We start from the raw sequence: 17943 nt of genomic DNA on the forward strand, positions 1-17943 counted from the left end.
TGGTTTAAGCTATTCTCCTGCCTCAGCCTCCTGAATAGTTGGGATTACAGGCACGTGCCACCACACCCAGCTAATTTTTGTATTTTCAGTAGAGACGGGGTTTCACCATGTTGGCCAGGATGGTCTCAATCTCCTGACCTTGTGATCCGCCTGCCTTGGCCTCCCAAAGTGCTGGGATTAAAGCCGTGAGCCACCGCACCTGGCAACTCACAGATCTTTCTTACTAGATTTTTTCCATTTGGCTATGTGTGCAGTCTCAGGGAATAAATCATATTTATAGTTTAGGGCTATAAATATGATGCTTGGAGCAGAGGTAGCCACCTTGTGACCATGAGAAAATAGCCTAAGTTTTTTTTTTTTTTTTTGAGACTCACCGTCACCCAGGCTGGAATGCAATGATGCGATCTTAGCACACTGCAACCTCCGCCTCCTGGGTTCAAGCGATTCTCCTGCCTCAGCCTCCCGAGTAGCTGGGATTACAGGTGCCCACCACTACACCTGGCTAATTTTTGTATTGTTAGTAGAGGTGGAGTTTCACCATGTTGGTCAGGCTGGTGTCGAACTCCCGACCTCAGGTGATCCGCCCACCTCAGCCTTCCAAAGTGCTGGGGTTACAGGCATGAGCCACTGCACCTGGCCAATAGCCTAAGATTAAAAAGTCTGTTTACTTATGATGGTATATCAGAAAGATAGAGGGCTGAGTGCAGTGGCTCCTGCCTGTAGTCCTAGGCCTTTGGGAGGCTGAGGCAGGCAGATCACCTGAAGTCAGGAGTTCCAGACCAGCCTGGCCAATATGGTGAAACCCTGTCTCTACTAAAAATACAAAAATTAGCCAGGTGTGGTAGCAGGTGACTGTAATCCCAGCAATTTGGGAGGCCGAGGCGGGCAGATCACCTGAGGTCGGGAGTTCAAGACCAGCCTGACCAACATGGAGAAACCCTGTCTCTACTAAAAATACAAAATTAGCCGTGTGAGGTAGCACATGCCTGTAATCCCAGCTACTTGAGAAGCTGAGGCAGGAGAATGGCTTGAACCCAGGAGGCGGAGGTTGCAGTGAGCTAAGATCACGCCACTGCACTCCAGCCTGGGCAACAAGGGTGAAACTCTGTCTCAAAAAAAAGAAAAGAAAAGAAAGAAAGATAGAGAAGGAGACTGTGTCCTGAAGGAAATTATAGAGTTGTTGAATTAATCCTGGAACCACCTACCTCCAAATCGCTCCATTAGGTAAGCAGTAAGTGCTCTTGTGGCTTAAGCACTTGATATTCAAAGTGTGGTCTGCAGACCAGTAACGGCGTCACTTGATTGCTTATTAGAAATGCAGAACCTCACCCCACCCCCACAATGAATTATAATCTGTGTTTAACAAGATCCCAAGTGATTCTTTTTTTTTTTAAGACAAGGTGTCACTCTGTCACCCAGGCTGGAGTGCAATGGTGTGATCACAGCTCACTGCAACCTTGACCTCCTGGGCTCCAGTGATTCTTCCCACCCCAGCCTCCCAAGAAGCTGGGACTACAGGCACCGGACACCACACCCAGCTAATTTTTGTATGTTTTGTAGAGATGGGGTTTCGCCACATTGCCCAGGCTGATCTCAAACTACTGGGCTCAAGTAATCCACCTGCCTCAGCCTCCCAAAGTGCTGGGATTACAGGTGTGAGCCACCATGCCCAGTCCCAAGGGATTCTTTTTTTGGGGGGACGGAGTCATGCTCTGTCACCGAGGCTGGAGTGCAGTGGCGCGATCTCCGCTCACTGCAAGCTCTGCCTCCTGGGTTCACGCCATTCTCCAGCCTCAGCCTCCCGAGTAGCTGGGACTACAGGCGCCCACCACAATGCCCGGCTAATTTTTTGTACTTTTAATAGAGACGGGGTTTCACCGTGTTAGCCAGGATGGTCTCGATCTCCTGACCTTGTGATCCTCCCGCCTCGGCCTCCCAAAGTGCTGGGATTACAGGCGTGAGCCACCGCGCCCAGCCGTGATTCTTATACAGATTAAAATTTGAGAAACACTGGTATAAGCTATTCCTCATAAGTTTTTATTTCTTGCAGTTGAATCCATCCTAATTGACACTCTGACATTCGCCAAGTTACCCAAGACATACAAGCCTCATTTCCTTATCTGTAGTGCTAACATAACCATCCAAGGGGTTCACTTTGCCCCCTGCCTAGACAGAGCTCATTTATCAAGTCAGGGGAATTGCAGTAGAGAAGGAGTAGTTCACGCAGGGCTGCTGTGCGGGAGACCAGAGTTTTGTTATTACTCAAATCAGTTTCCCCAAGCATTCGGGGAGCAGAGGTTTTAAGAACTTGGTGGGTTGGGGGAAGCCAGTGAGCCAGGGGTGCTGCTTGGTCAGGGATGAAATCACAGGGAGTCCAAGCTGTCTTTTTTGTTTTTATTTTTTTGAGACGTAGTCTTGCACTATCGCCCAGGCCGGATTGTAATGGCGCAATCTCAACTCACTGCAACCTCCACCTGCCAGGTTCAAGTGATTCTCCTGCTTCAGCCTCCTGAGTAGCTGGGATTACAGGCGCCCCCTACCACACCCAGCTAATTTTTTGTTTTGTTTAGTAGAGACAGAGTTTCACTATGTTGGCCAGGCTGGTCTGGAACTCTGACCTTGTGATCTGCCCACCTCAGCCTCCCAAAGTGCTGGGACTACAGGTGTGAGCCACAGCGCCCAGCCTCAAGCTGTCTTCTTGTGCTGAGTCAGTTCCTAGGTGGGGGCCACAAGATCAGATGAGGCAGTTTATCAATCTGCGTGGTGCCAACTGATCCATCAAGTACAAGGTCAGCAAAATATCTCAAGCACTGATCTTAGGAGCAGTTTAGGGAGGGTCAGAATCTTGTAGCCTCCAGCTGCATGACTTCTAAACCATAATTTCTAATCTTGTGGCTAATGTTAGTCCTACAAAGGCAATCTAGTCCCCAGGCAAGGAGGTCTGCTTTGGGAAAGGAATGTTGTTGTCTTTGTTTTAAACATTTTTGTTTTCAACTATAAACTAAGTTTCTCCCAAAGTTAGTTCAGCCTATGCCCAGTAATGAACAAGGACAGCTTGGAGGTTAGAAGATGGAGTTGGTTAAGTTAGATCTTTCAATGTCTCAGTCAGAATTTTGCAAAGGCAGTTTCAATCATCATAGTATTGGCCTTCTAAAAATGCTGCAGTGATTAAATAAATAAATAAAAAGTGCAGCATAATGCTTGGTGCATATTAAACACTCAGTGTTAGCTGAGTGCAGTGCATGCCTGTAATCTTGAGGCGGGTGGATCACTTGAGGTCAGGAGTTCGAGACTAGCCTGGCCAACATAATGAAACCCTGTCTCTACTAAAAATACAAAAATTAGCCAGGCGTGGTGGCAGCCACCTGTAATCCCAGCTACTCAGGAGGCTCAGGCAGGAGAATTGCTTGAACCTGGGAGGCAGATGTTGCAGTGAGCCGAGATCGCGCCACTGTACTCCAGCCTGGGCCACAGAGCAAGACTCTCTCAAAAACAAAACAAAACGAAACAAAAACAAAAACAGCCACTCAGTGTTAGCTGTCTTTACTGGACTCTGCAGGCACCCTTAGTGTAGGTGGTGACGTTCGTGTGCAAATAGATTTGCCCTTCCAGCATGGAAACTGGGTGTTTCCAGGACATCTGTGGGGTGAGGGCTTTTATTATCATTGTTGCTGCCTGGAGTGTAGGACAGACTACTTAAAGCAGCTGCTTTCCTGTGAATTGCTAATTGACAACTTGTATCTACAAGCAGCAGGTTTGATTTTATTTTCTTACTTTCATAAGCTCAATAATAGAAGTCATTGTTGAGAAACAACTAGGCCTATTTAGCTAGGTAGTAAAGTTACAAGCCAACTAATGAAAGGAAGACATACGTGGAAGAACTGTAGGACAAAAGTAAGATTAAGGAAGGAAAACACTTTAAAGCTTGCTTACACAATGACTTTACAATAGGGCAACTGGCTGGAACCTTTGTAAAACGATGTCGAGTCATCAAAACTTTAAGTTTAGGTGTGGGTAGGCTGGATTTAACACAATAAAATAATATGTGCATGTCAAACATGTACCAAATGCAGTATATCCATATCTCATAAAGATATAAGGCCCTAAAACAATTAACTTATTTATGATACTCTACGATTCAAACACATTTATCATAATTAAAACAAATTCATTAAAATACGAAATGCCAATGGGAAAACAAAATAACTCTATAAACTCTGAAGTGTACTATCTCAGAACTCATCTGTAGGGCACCGCAGAGGTCACTCTAGGCTGGAGAGGAAGGTCAGGAGGATACCTTGCTCCAGACCCACCCACACCAGGTAGTAAAAGATAGGCGTGGGCCCAGCTGAAAGTAAATGCTCTGGCAATTCAGCACAACAAAGGGGCCTCAGTAGACTTCAAGGGAAATGGGCATAGTTGAAACAAATGATTGGTCTGCCAACTAGGGCACCAGGGCACAGTAAGATTCCCCAGCAAGAGTGGGAGGCAGGGTATGAAGAGGACAGACAAAACTCAGGACTCCAAATGTACAGAAAGCTGGCTTTAGGATGTTTACCATGGTTCATTAGTATAGAATGTGCTTCTGGAATAGGACTCAGCAAAAGGAAAGCAAAGCAAGGTCTTACTCCTAGGAGCTCCTGGTGTATGAAGCTAAAATCCCCCAAATCAAGACTAAGTTGTGCAAGCAAAAATGGAACTCAGGCTCAGGAAGCAGTGCCCGTTACCAGAACAGGCTACCTCATGAGCATAAAAAGCTGCAACTCCTGGACAGGCACAGTGGCTCATGCCTGTAATCCCAGCACTTTGGGAGGCCGAGGCAGGCAGATCACTTGACATCAGGAGTTCAAGGCCAGCCTGGCCAACATGGTGAAACCCCATGTCTATCAAAAAAACAAAAATTAGCTGGGTATGGTGGTGCGTGCCTGTAATCCTAGCTACTGGGGAGCCTGAGGCAGAAGAATCACTTGAACCCTGGAGGCAGAGGGTCGCAGTGAGCCAAGATAGCGCCACTGCACTCCAGCCTGGGCGACAGAGCGAGACTCTGAGACTCCGTCTGAGAAAAAAAAAAAAAAAAGCTACAACTCAGCTCTTCCATGAATGGCACTGACCAAATTTCAGGTTAGATAAAGCAGGGAGGAAGCGTTAGACAACACAGGAGTCAAGTGGTCAACGCTAATGAAAGGACCTGCTCCTTCCTTCCAAACCCTTATACATTGCGGGTGATGACTGGCGTATACCAAGCTGTTTAAGTGCTTTTTATTCCAGCCCTGGATGGATCAAGGAACGGGGGAATATAATGCTCTGAATGTAACTGGGGCTTTTTTGTTTTGTTTTTGTTTTTTTTTGAGCCGGAGCCTGGCTCTTTCACCCAGGCTGGAGTGAAGTAGTGCAATCTCTCAGCTCACTGCAACCTTCGCCTCTGGGGTTCAAGCGATTCTCCTGCCTCAGCCTCCTGAGTAGCTGGGATTACAGGTGCCACCATGCCCAGCTAATTTTTTGGTATTTTTAGTAAAGACAGGGTTTTACCATGTTGGCCAGGCTGGTCTTGAACACCTGACCTCATGTGATCCATCTGCCTCGGCCTCTCAAAGTGCTGGGACTACAGGTATGGGCCACAGTGCCCGGTCAAATGTAATTGTTAATTTCATTTGTTCATACAAAATCTCAATGGTTAAACAATAACTATTTTCTATTCGTGTCATGGTCCAATATATAAATAAACTGGTTGGAGGTGAAGTGGATGGAGGCTTACTCCACACAGTCATTCATGGACCCAAAAGCCAAATATCTTTTATCTGGTAGCTGCGGTGTCTTCTTGGGCCTTGGAATCCTCCGCTCGTTTTTCTGCATCTGGTTGAAGAAATGAAGAGTGAGGGAGAATCTCAAGTTCAGTGTTTTATGGGATAGGCCCAGAGACAGATACATCATTTTGCTTACTTTCCATTGGTGAGACTTAGTCACGAGGCCCATACTAGTTGCAAGACAACTGGTAAATATTTTCCAGAAGTATGTTAAGGAAGAGAACACAAATTTAGATAGAAGAGATAGCCATTCTTCCATGACAGGAAAAGAAAGGAGAGATAGCAACAGTAGGAATGAAACGGGTGGATAGCACTAGGTTAAAATGGTTTCCCTTTTAAAAAGTTAATTTACATTTTATTTTATTTTATTTTATTTTTGAGACAGAGTCTCGCTCTGTCCCCCAGGCTGGAGTGCAGTGGCACGATCTCAGCTCACTGCAACCTCTGCCTCCTGGGTTCAAGTGATTCTCCTGCCTCAGCCTCCTGAGTAGCTGGGACTACAGGCATTTGCCACCACACCCGGCTAATTTTTTATATTTTTTGGTAGAGACGGGGTTTCACCATGTTGGCCAGGTGGTCTCGAACTCCTGACCTCAAGTGATCTGCCTGCTTCAGCCTCCCAAAGTGCTGGGATTACAGGCGTGAGCCACTGTGCCCGGCCTACTTTTTATTTTTAAAATGTATATTTTTTTAAGAGACAGAGTCTCCCTATATTGTCCCAGGCTGGTCTCAAACTCCTGGACTCAAGTGATCCTCCCACCTCAACCTCCCAATGTGCTGGGATTACAGGCGTGAGCCACCACGCCTGGCCAAAAAGTCAATTTACTTATGGGGAGAAGCAAGCTATAATCATATAATAATTCATTGATTTATTCATTACTTTATTCAGTCAATAAAAAGTTCATTGAGGACTGACTGTACTGGGCCCATAAAGATGAACCTGTTTAACAAATTATAATATTGTGATTTACAATAAAATATATACATTTGGTTCTCTGTATCTGTTCTGCATGTCAATGAAGAAAAAGAGGCATAAGACCAGACTGCAAAGCAGTAAGACAAGGCCTTTACTGGGGTCTTAGGAGTTGTAATTCAGGAGACATACATTTGGCTGGAAGCCAAATTGTGTTCCAATAAGAGGGAGGAGAGAGGAGATTTATAAGGAAGTTAAGGGTGATTATGGAAGTTGTTTTGAAAGAATTATCATTGGTGAAGGCAGCTGGCTTAGTACGTGAGTCTATAGTTCATTGGTTGTTGCTGATCAGGAGTTGCAGTACTGGTGAAATTCAGCTGTTTTCCAGGATGTTGTGGTGATTGCAGTTTGGCCCAGTTCAAAGGTAAAGGCAAGTTCCTGGGTTTTCAAAAATCCAGGTTGTAGGTCCTTTGTAGAATGGCCTCCTGACTCCATCTTAGAGCTCTGAGCCAGAGGTACCATATTGTATGCCATATTTCATAGTGGATTGAACTAACCACAAATTGAAAATATTTGGGAAAAAAAGGATAGTTACATCTGTATTGAACATGTATAGACATTTTCCTTGTCATTATTCCCTAAACAATATAATATAACAACAATTTACAAATCATTTAATTGTATTAGGTATTATAAGTAATCTGGAGATGATTTAAAGTATACAAGAGGATATGCCTAGGTTATATGAAAATACTATGTCATTTTATAAAAGGGACTTGAGCATCCAGGGATTTTGGTATCTGAGGGAGGGCCTGGAACCAATCCCCCAAAGATAGCAATGAACAACTGTATGTATTTGGTCTTCTTCCCTGTTTCTTGGCATACAGCCCTTAAAACCCTTGAATCTCCTGAGTGGTAAGAGTGTCTTTTGTATGCTAATGATATGACTGATGGCTGGGGGCCTCTAGATAGCTTCAGGATTGGGGCTGATCACTGGAAAGACTGAGCCATGATTGGCACTTCCAAAACTGCCATAGAGGGGAGAGGGTTGAGTTGATCGCCAATGGCCAATGATGTAATCAATCATGCCTACATAATGAAGCCTCCTATAAAAACCCAAAAGGACTGGGTTCAGAGAACTTCCAGATAGTTGAAAACATGGGGCCGGGCGCGGTGGCTCATGCCTGTAATCCTAGCACTTTGGGAAGCTGAGGCGGGTGGATCACGAGGTCCGGAGTTCAAGACCAGCCTGGACAATATGGTGAAACCCCATCTCTACTAAAAGTACAAAAATTAGTCGGGCATGGTGGTGGGCGCCTGTAATCCTAGCTACTCAGGAGGCTGAGGCAGGGAACTGCTTGAACCTGGGAGGCGGAGGTTGCAGTGAGCTGAGGTGGTGCCACTGCACTCCAGCCTGGGCAACAGAGAAAGACTCTGTCTCAAAAAAAAAGAAAACAGAGGTTCTTGGAGGGTGCTGCTCCCTGAGGGGGCATGGAAGCTCTGCACCCATCCCATATGCTATGAGCTATGCATTTCTTCCGTCTGGCTGTTCATCTGTATACTTTGTAATAAATGGGTAAATGTAACTAACTTGTTTCTCTGAGTTCTGTGAGCTGTTCTAGCGAATTAATCAAAGCCAATGAGAGATTCATGGGAATCCCTGATTTATAGCTGGTCAGTCAGAAGTACAGGTGACAACTTACTGTTTGTCACTGGCATCTGAAGTAGGGGGCATCCTTGTGTGACTTAGCCTTGAATCCGTGCGATCTGACACTATTTCTAGGTAAATAGTGTCAGGATTTAATTGAATTAGAGGACACCTGGCTAGTGTCTACTGCAGAATTACTTGTGGGTTTTTTTCCCCACAAAGACCTGGTGTCAGAAGTATTGTGTTAAGTATCGTGAGTGTGGGAAAAACACTTTTGTATTTTTACCTTTTGTTTTGCTTTTTTGTAGAGACAGAGTCTCCCTATGTTGCCCAGGTTGGTCTCAAACTCCTGGCCTCAAGCAATCCTCCTGCGTTGGCCTCCCAAAGTGCTGGGATTACAAGCATGAGCCACAATACCTGGCCTTTTTTCCTCTTTTTTTTTTTTTTTGTGAGATGGAGTTTTGCTCTTGTTGCCCAGGCTGGAGTGCAGTGGTGTGATCTCGGCTCACTGCAACCTCCACCTTCTGGTTTCAACCGATTCTCCTGCCTCAGCCTCCCAAGTAGCTAGAATTACAGCGTCTGCTACCACACCCAGCTAATTTTTGCATTTTTAGTAGAGGCAGGCTTTTACCATGTTGGCCAGGCTGGTCTCAAACTCCTGACCTCAGGTGATCCACCTGCCTTGGCCTCCCAAAGTGCTGGGATTACAGGTGTGAGCCACCACATTTTATGTAATTTCACTGAAAGTTTTTCTTATATGACTGTGTGATAAATCAGTTCTAAAATGAAAAGAAAAATCATTTTTAAATTTTCATGTTTATAAACCTCTTAATAGGCTATCTTTTTCATGTAACCAGTTGGAAAAAATACAAGCAGTCACAGGATTATAATTCCTTAATAATATGGCAACGTAGTATATTTTGATGAAACATTCCATATTCCAAGACTATGTGTATAACTTTTAGTGTCAGAAGGGTGAAGAGATTAGGAAGAGGATAGAAGGATTAATAAATGGATTATTTGCCATTAAAATCTTCTCTTACTCATCTTGTGATTAAGTCTTCAGGAGTTTTTAGTGTGGTCTTCATTACAAACTTGTATAAAAGTTTGCTTTTTAATTTTATTTTAACAATTATGAGACAACAAAACAGTTCTTTGCTGCTTACCATTGATCAGTCACTGTGCTTAGAGCTCTATATTCTCATTTAATCCATATAAAAAATCCTTTAGGTGCCATTACATTCCTGTTTTACAGGTAAGGAAAATGAATCTTTGAAAGTTAAGCCACATATGGTCGCTTATGCCTGTAATCACAGCACTTTGGGAGGCCAAGGCAGGTGGATCATGAGGTCAGGAGTTCAAGACCAGCCTGGCCAACATGGCAAAACCCCATCTCTACTAAAAATACAACAATTAGCTGGGCATCGGTGTGGGCCTGTAGTCCCAGGTACTTGGGAGGCTGAGGCAGAAGAATTGCTTGAACCCGGGAGGCAGACTTTGCAGTGAGCCGAGATCATGCCACCCCACTCCAGCCTGGGTGAGAGAGCAAGACTCCGTCTCAGGAAAAAATAATAATAATAATAATCATCTGGCCAAGACATTGAGTTGGGATTTGAACCCAGGCTGATAGATTTCAGAGTTCATAGCTTTTTCCAGGTTTACTTATAGAAAAGATGAGTGCAAACAATAAGATAATTGATAAGACTTTGAATGAAAAGAATTTTTTGGCCGGGTGTGGTGCCTCATGCCTGTAATCCCAGCACTTTGGGAGGCTGAGATGGGTGGATCACCTGAGCTCAGGAGTTCAAGACCAGCAACCAGCCTGGCCGCCACAGAGAAATCCTGTCTCTACTAAAAAATACTTTATTTTTTCTTTTTTTTGAGATGGAGTTTTGCTCTTGTTGCCCAGGCTGGAGTGCAATAGCACGATCTCGGCTCACCACAACCTCCGCCTCCCAGGTTCAAGCGATTCTCCTGCCTCCGCCTCCCAAGTAGCTGGGATTACAGGCATGCACCACCATGCCCGGCTAATTTTCTATTTTTAGTAGAGATGCGGTTTCTCCGTGTTGGTCAGGCTGGTCTCGAACTCCTGACCTCAGGTGATCCATCTGCCTTAGCTTCTCAAAGTGCTGGGATTACAGGCGTGAGCCATCATGCCCGGCCAAGAATTTTTTATCCTTTGGCATATATTTCAATCTGGGCCATCAAGCACAATTTTCAAAGAAACCCTCTTTATTTTTCCAATCCTGTCATGCAAGAAATATTCTTGCTGCATAGCCCTGGGGATGCCTTTTTTAATTCCCTGAACTACTGCAAGGGTAGTTTGGCTGGGCCTATTAACAAGTCATAACATGAAATCAGCTGTGACAGGCCTTTCTCCCTCCTGTCTTCAACTTTCCAAGTGTCAGAAAGGTGGCTTAACCTGTACTTCCAGTTTATACTGCCACCAAGTAGAGAAAAAAAAAATGTACCGAGAATACACTGTGCCAATTGCTTAAAGATGAAACAATTTTATTTTCTTTTTAATAACATAATTATCCCATTAGGCCAAATATTTACAATGTGAAGTTCAATTCAGTAGTGGTGAATAGGATTTTTTTACTTGAAAGGTTGAGTTGTATAATTCCAAATGACCCAGCCACACAACTAATGAATTCATGGTGAACATTCAGACTAAACATGATCAAATGTAACCTTTGGTTAGAAATACATATTTCCAATATGATATCCAGCGAGTTTCTGAATATTTGAATTGTTTTGTTCATTTGCAACGAAAATAGATTTATAGTTTGTGTCTGTGTGTGTGTTTTTTTTACTCTGGTTATTTCTCATTGAAACCTAAAAATCCACAGGGGCAGGAAAGGATAGATTGACAGGGTACCCAGAAAACAAGGACTGTTTGCAGGTTGACTCTAACCCAGAGGCATTGACAACAGAGTGTGGAGAAAGTTCAAATGCCAGATCTTGATTCCCAACATTGATTATGGGAACAAGAAGAAGACAAAGCACATGCTACTCGGTGGCTTCTGGGTTTCTGGTCTACAGTGTCAAGGAGCTGTAAGTGCTGCTGCAGTGCAATAAATCTTACTGTGTTGGGATCGCTCACAATGTCTAAGAACTGAAAAGTCATAGAGGAAAGAGAAGCCCGGCTGGCCATGAGTCACCAATCCCAAGGCCAAGTTGCACAGCAAAGAAAATGAATAGACAGCTGTTAAAAGCTGTTAAGACAGCAGGCCTCAAATAGAGTCATTCATGCTGAAGTTCAGCAAACTGAAACCTAAGTTGTATACCTGTAAGATATGATCTTCTGAGAAATCAGAAGACAAATTATAGCCAAATCCCATTAAGCCAACAAGATTTTGCCTATGTCCCTATAAGGAAGATAACCTCGAAATGACAAATCTGCTATTTGTTTCTTGTTTCTGTTTTTCTCCACTTTTTTTTGTCTGTTAAACTCACCCACTCTCTTTAGCTCATCAGAGCTCCTTTCTATTTTGTAGACTGGATGCTGCCTGGTTTATGAATTGCCAATAAAAGCCAATCAGATCTTTGAAACTTGGCCAGGGACGGTGGCGCAAACCTGTAATCCCTGCACTTTGGGAGGCCAAGTTGAGCAGATCACCTGAGGTTAGGAGTTTGAGACCAGCTTGACCAACATGGTGAAACCCCAACTCTACTAAAAATACAAAAATCAGCCAGGCAAGGTAGCAGGTGCGTGTGATCCCAGCTACTCCAGAGGCTGAGGCAGGAGAATGGCTTGAACCTGGGAGGCAGAGGTTGCAGTGAGCAAAGATCACCACTACACTCCAGCCTGGGCGACAGAGTGAGAATCTGTCTCAAAAAACAAAAAATGAAAAACAAAAGCAAAACAAAACAAAAAAGATCTTTGAAACTCAATTTGTTGAAATTTTGTTCTTTCTCACACCTCATGTGTAAGTTTTAGTTGTGTTAAATAAAACCATAAAAACTCTGGGGAAAAAAAAAAGATTCAGATTCCTGAAGCTCAGAGTTCCTTGTACAGGTGTTAACTGGCCCTATTCACATTATCTTGTGGGGAGTGGGACTCGGGGAGCTGGCTCAAAAAATTCAGACACTGTAGATACTGCTATTGCTGTGGGTAATAAACTATTTTTATCTTTGATCCAGGAGTCTCATGTCTTCTATCAACATCCATGAAACTATGACAGGCTAACATGTTAACTTGTAAGTAGGGTACAATCTCAGATCCCTTACAGTTCTTGACATAAGCTGTCTCTGGAGGGAGAGACTACTTATTTCACTGAATAATATTACACGCCAGGCAGGATGATGAGTACTGAGAATACGGCTTACTTAGCTTGGTACTACTAGTAGAATTGCACTGTAGTGAAACTACTAAGCTAGTTAAACTCAGAAGGTGGTCAAACTCAGACTAATAAAATCCTAGCTGCAATTGTGATCACAGTTCAACAACAGGATGGAGATCATATGGTTTTTAGTCTTCAGAGAATGAATGCATTCTCTGCAGATGGCAGGGAGCTGAGAAACACAAAGAGGTTCATAGGGACTTATAGAATTCTCTCCCTTTTTTTTTTTTTTTTTTAGATGGAGTTTCACTCTTGTTGCCCAGGCTGGAGTGCAGTGGTGTGATCTCAGCTCACCGCAACCTCTGCCTCCCGGGTTCAAGTGATTCTCCTGCCTCAGCCTCCTGAGTAGCTGAGATTATAGGCATGAGCCACCATGCCCGGCAAGTTTTGTATTTTTAGTAGAGACGGGGTTTCTCCATGTTGGTCAGGCTGGTCTCGAACTCTGGACCCCAGGTGATCCGCCCACCTTGGCCTCCCAAAGTGCTGGGATTACAGGCATGAACCACCGCGCCTGGCCAGAAGTCTCTAAAACAGTACTCCTCAGCCTTTAGAATGTCAAGAAAGAAGATGCCTTTTAGATGGACTCACTCTTTCTATAACTTTCCTCTGAATAAACTGTCCTAAAGAGTGACAGTAGGAGTATCACTTTCTGGCCCACAGATCAAAGGGCATGTCTACTGTGCAGACACCTGGCGATGAGCTATTTGTAAGTGGGATTTCTAATTTAGGTTTGCATCTAGGATGGGAGAGAGGCAGGTACTACATTAAATGTGGGCACAACCAGTAAACAGAACTGCACCATGAAGGATTGGAAAGTCATAAATAGAGAAAGTCTAGAGCCCCAAAGCTGTGGGTGAAACAGAAGTGGTTTCAGATACGGGACCCAAGAAACTGAGTTTTTAATAGATAGGGGCTCCATCAGAAAGTAGGATGTCATTTCCTTATGATGATAGTAAGCAAGAGAACCTGGCAGGCAAGACCTAGCCAGTAGTCTGGGCCTAGCAGACAGTCCACAAGTGCTAAAATAATTTAGTAAATAAACAGAGTATTCTAGATTCATCTGACAAGTTAGATACAAATAAGTATCATATAGTGTTCAGCACAAAGAAAACGTGCCTGGCAGTGGTGAGCACCTGTAGCCCCAGCTACTTAGGAGTTTGAGGTGGGAGGATCACTTGAACCCGGGAGTTTGGGTCCAGCCTGGGCAACGTAGTGAGACCCTGTCTCTAAAATAAAATAAAATAATAAAATAAAATAAAGTACCTGACACTGACACCTAATATGTGGTAGCACAAAACCAGGAGCTTGGCCGGGAGCAGTGGCTCATGCCTGTAATCCCAGTACTTTGGGAGGCTGGGGCGGGTGGATCACCTCAGGTCAGGAGTTTGAGACCAGCCTGGCCAACTGGCAAAATACTGTCTCTACTAAAAATACAAAAATTAGCAGGGTGTGGTGGCGGGTGCCTGTAATCCCAGCTACTTGGGAGGCTGAGGCAGGAAAATCACTTGAAGCTGGGAGGCGGAGGTTGCGGTGAGCCGAGATCACACCACTGCATTCCAGCCTGGGCAACAGAGTGAGACTCTGTCTCAAAAAAACAAAAAAACAAACAACAACAAAAAACAGGAGCTTACACATGTGGCAGGCAAGAGTTTGGTCCCTCACACTGGGAGCAAGAATTCATTAATTCAATAAAAGTATATTGGGGCCAGGCACGGTAGCTCGTACCTGTAATCCCAGCACTTTGGGAGGCCGAGGCAGGCAGATCACTTGAGGTCAGGAGTTCGAGACCAGCCTGGCCAACATGGTGAAACTCCGTTTCTACTAAAAATAAAAAAATTAGTTGAGTGTGGTGGCGCATACCTATAATCCCAGCTACTTGGGAGGCTGAGGCAGGAGAATTGCTTGAACCCCAGGAGGTGGAAGTTGCAGTGAGCCAAAATCATGCCACTGCACTCTAGCCTGGGCAACAGAGCGAGACTCTGCTTCAAAAAAAAAAAAAAAAGTATATTGGGGCCAGGCGTGGTAGCTCATGCCTGTAACCCCAGAACTTTAGGAGGCTGAGGCAGGAGGATCGCTTGAGGCCAGGAGTTCAACACCAAACTGGGCAACATGCTGAGACCCTGTCTCTAAAAAAACGGAAAGAAAGAAAGAAAGAAAAAAAGTATATTGGTACTGTTCTAAGTGCTATGGAGGGAGAAAGCAGTGAACAGGACAGACAAAAGTCTTTGCCCATTTTTGTTCTAAATGAAGTTAAATCTGGCTCTGTACCACATTGGTCAAGGGAGATGGGAAATCTGGGTTTTGTCATGTTTACTTTGAGGAGGGGGGCATTTCCTAGGGTATCTTCACCTTCCCAGGGTCCTACACATTCCAGAATATTCAGAGGTGAGCCCTCTGGTCTTCAGACCACACTGGCTACCACTGCTGGGTGTTGATCCTAGTCCTGTGGTTTCTTGGCTGGCCCACTCCTAATATTTTCAGGGTCTAGGATGAGAGTACAAATGGAAGTTTATATTAAATATTTGAAAGTTATAAATCAGGCCAGGTGCGGTGGCTCACACCTGTAATCCCAGCACTTTGGGAGGCCGAGGAGGGCGGATCACGAGGTCAGGAGATCGAGACCATCCTGGCTAACGTGGTGAAACCCCGTCTCTACTAAAAATACAAAAAATTAGCCAGGTGTGGTGGCAGGCGCCTGTAGTCCCAGCTACTGGGGAGGCTGAGGCAGGAGAATGGCGTGAACCCGGGAGGCGGAGCTTGCAGTGAGCCGCGATTGCGCCACTGCACTCCAGCATGGGCGACAGAGCAAAATTCTGCCTTAAAAAAAAAAAAAAAAAAGAAAGTTATAAATCAAGCTGACAACCTCTTAAATAGGTTCTGTCATTCTGTCTTGACAAATATATTTTCATAACAAGCTGGAAGTCCTTGTTCAAATTTAGAATTTGAGGACTTCTTGGGCTTCTGCATCTGAATGTGCAGGTGTAAGAAAAGCTGGCCCTAGGCCCTAGCTTTGGCCTGTGATGATATTGTGATTAATAATAAGAAATATATACTGGATCTTCTTCCTTTTCCTACACAGAGCTTCATTTCCTAGGTGATTGCAGTGTTTTGTTCTAATGAGGCATCTCTCAGTGGCCCCTAGATAGCTTAAGGATGGGGGCTGGTTGCAGAGGAACCATCCAGGTGATTACAGGGTTGGAACATTCAGCCCCATTCCCTGACCTCCAGGCAGGAGAGAAGGCTAAACATTGAGTTGATACCAATGGCCAGTGATTTATTCAGTCATGCCTATATAATGAGGCCTCTATAAAGACTCAGGAGAACAGTATTCAGAGAGCTTCCAGGCTGGGGAATGTGTGGACATGCTGGGAGGGCAGTATACCCAGAGAGGGTATGGAAGCTGCATGCCCCTCACCACATACTTTGCCCTATGCATCTCTTTTGTTTGGCTGTTCCTGAGTTGTATCTTTTATGATAGATGGGTAAATGTAAGTAAAGTATTTCCCTGAGTTCTGTGAGCCATTCTAGCAAATGATTGAGCCTAAGGAGGAGGTCATAAGAACCTCTGGTTTATAGACAGTCTGCCAGAAGCACAGGTGGCAACCTAGACTTGTGATTGGTAGTTGATGTGGGGGAAGTCTTGTGGGACTGAGCCCTTAATCTTTGGAATCTGTACTGACTCCCACTAGATAGTGTCAGAAGTGAGTTTAATTCCCAGTTGGTGTCCATAGAGAATTGGAGAGTGGCTTAGTATGGGAACAAAACCGCACACATCTGGTGACAGACATGATGTATCGAGAGTGGTGTGAGTATAGAAAAAAATAGTTTGTTTTTCCTGTATATTTGGCGTTTTTTCCTTCTTACACTTCCCCTCTTTCACTTCCCATCCCAGCTCTGTTCAGGACAATAAAGGAACTTGCATGCATGTGTGTGTAGACCAGCTTACACATCCAAGCTCTGTTCACCAATCCCCATTCCTGCCAAAAAGTCACCTTTTAACTGTCCTTCATGTGAGGGCGTGTACACAGAGGCATGGCTGCCTTCAGGAATGTAAATTCTGGAAAGAGGCTGGCTCAGGACCTGGAAGTAGTTCAGGCCATTTGGGCTGGGAATTCTGGGGTCCCATTTAGATGAAGCACGGTCTACAAGGGTGAGGTGTGGGCTCCAGGTGGACATGCCCCTTGTGGACCTCTTCTCCCATAAAGAGGGGCACAATCCCATGGAGGGCCAGAGTAGGGCTCTCTAAAGTGTGGGACCCAGGACAAGAGCTCGTCTCTCCTAGGTGTACAGGTGGTTCTGTCCTTGTGGATAGGTGATTCCTCTACTTTTTTTTTTTTTTTTTTTTGAGACGAAGTCTCACCCTGTTGCCCAGATTGGAGCGCAGTGTTGCAATCTTGGCTCACTGCAACCTCTGCCTCCTGGGTCCAAGCGATTCTCTTGCCTCAGCCTCCCAAGTAGCTGGGATTACAGGCGTGCACCACCATGCCTGGCTAATTTTTTGTGTCTTTAGTAGAGACAGGGTTTCACCATGTTGGCCAGGCTGGTCTCGATCTCCTGACCTCGTGATCTGCCCTCCTCAGCCTCCCAAAGTGCTGGGATTACAGGCTTGAGCCACCATGCCTGGCGATTCCTCTACTTTTGAGCACAGGTTGAGCCAGAGGTGTATACTAAAATTGGAAGCCTTGAAGTCTAGTGACCAACCCTTCTTGCCCCCTGCAGTGCGGCACACTGCCAAGTCAGCTATCACGATCAGAGGCCTTGGACCCAAGTACTGTGTGGGAGTACACATGTCCCTGATTTTCTTGAAACCTATAAGCACTTTCTCCTAAACTTGGGGAGATAGTCCCCAAATAACTTTATTTCCAATATTGGTCTACTTCTTCTCCCAACCTTTGGTGCCTCCTGCCACCTCCAATAATCCAGCAATATCACCTCCAAGACTAGATAGAAGGTTGTATTCTAAGTGTCAGGCAATTTTTAATTTTGGCCCTGCGACATTAGGGCTATTAACCATTCCCTGAAGCAGAGGGCTACTTTCTTCAGATGAGTGAGGCAAAAATACCTACAGCAGCCTGAGCAAAACACAGATTAACATCTCAGTTCCCCCCCAACAGATACATATTATCTCATTCATTTCTTTTTTTCATTTTCTTTTTATTTTTGAGATGAAGTCTCACTCTGTCGTCTAGGCTGGGGTGCAATGGCACGATCTCGGCTCACTGCAATCTTTGC

At 44.8% G+C, this 17943-nt stretch overlaps 1 long non-coding RNA gene across 2 annotated transcripts in view; it reads right to left on the bottom strand.

Moving 5' to 3' along the window:
* Positions 1-1621: 1621 nt before the first annotated feature.
* Positions 1622-17943, bottom strand: part of LOC103783197 (uncharacterized) — a 117870-nt gene continuing 101548 nt past the window's right edge. Inside the window, exon 4 of one of the 2 annotated variants that reach the window (XR_004666510.3) lies at positions 1622-5853. This is a non-coding gene — a long non-coding RNA (uncharacterized LOC103783197). The remainder of the gene's footprint in view (positions 5854-17943) is intronic. The other variant, XR_010109915.1, reaches the window with a different exon arrangement.

The sequence above is a fragment of the Pan paniscus genome, chromosome 16, assembly GCF_029289425.2.
Source record: "Pan paniscus chromosome 16, NHGRI_mPanPan1-v2.0_pri, whole genome shotgun sequence".
In the NCBI taxonomy this organism is placed as follows: Eukaryota; Metazoa; Chordata; class Mammalia; order Primates; family Hominidae; genus Pan; species Pan paniscus.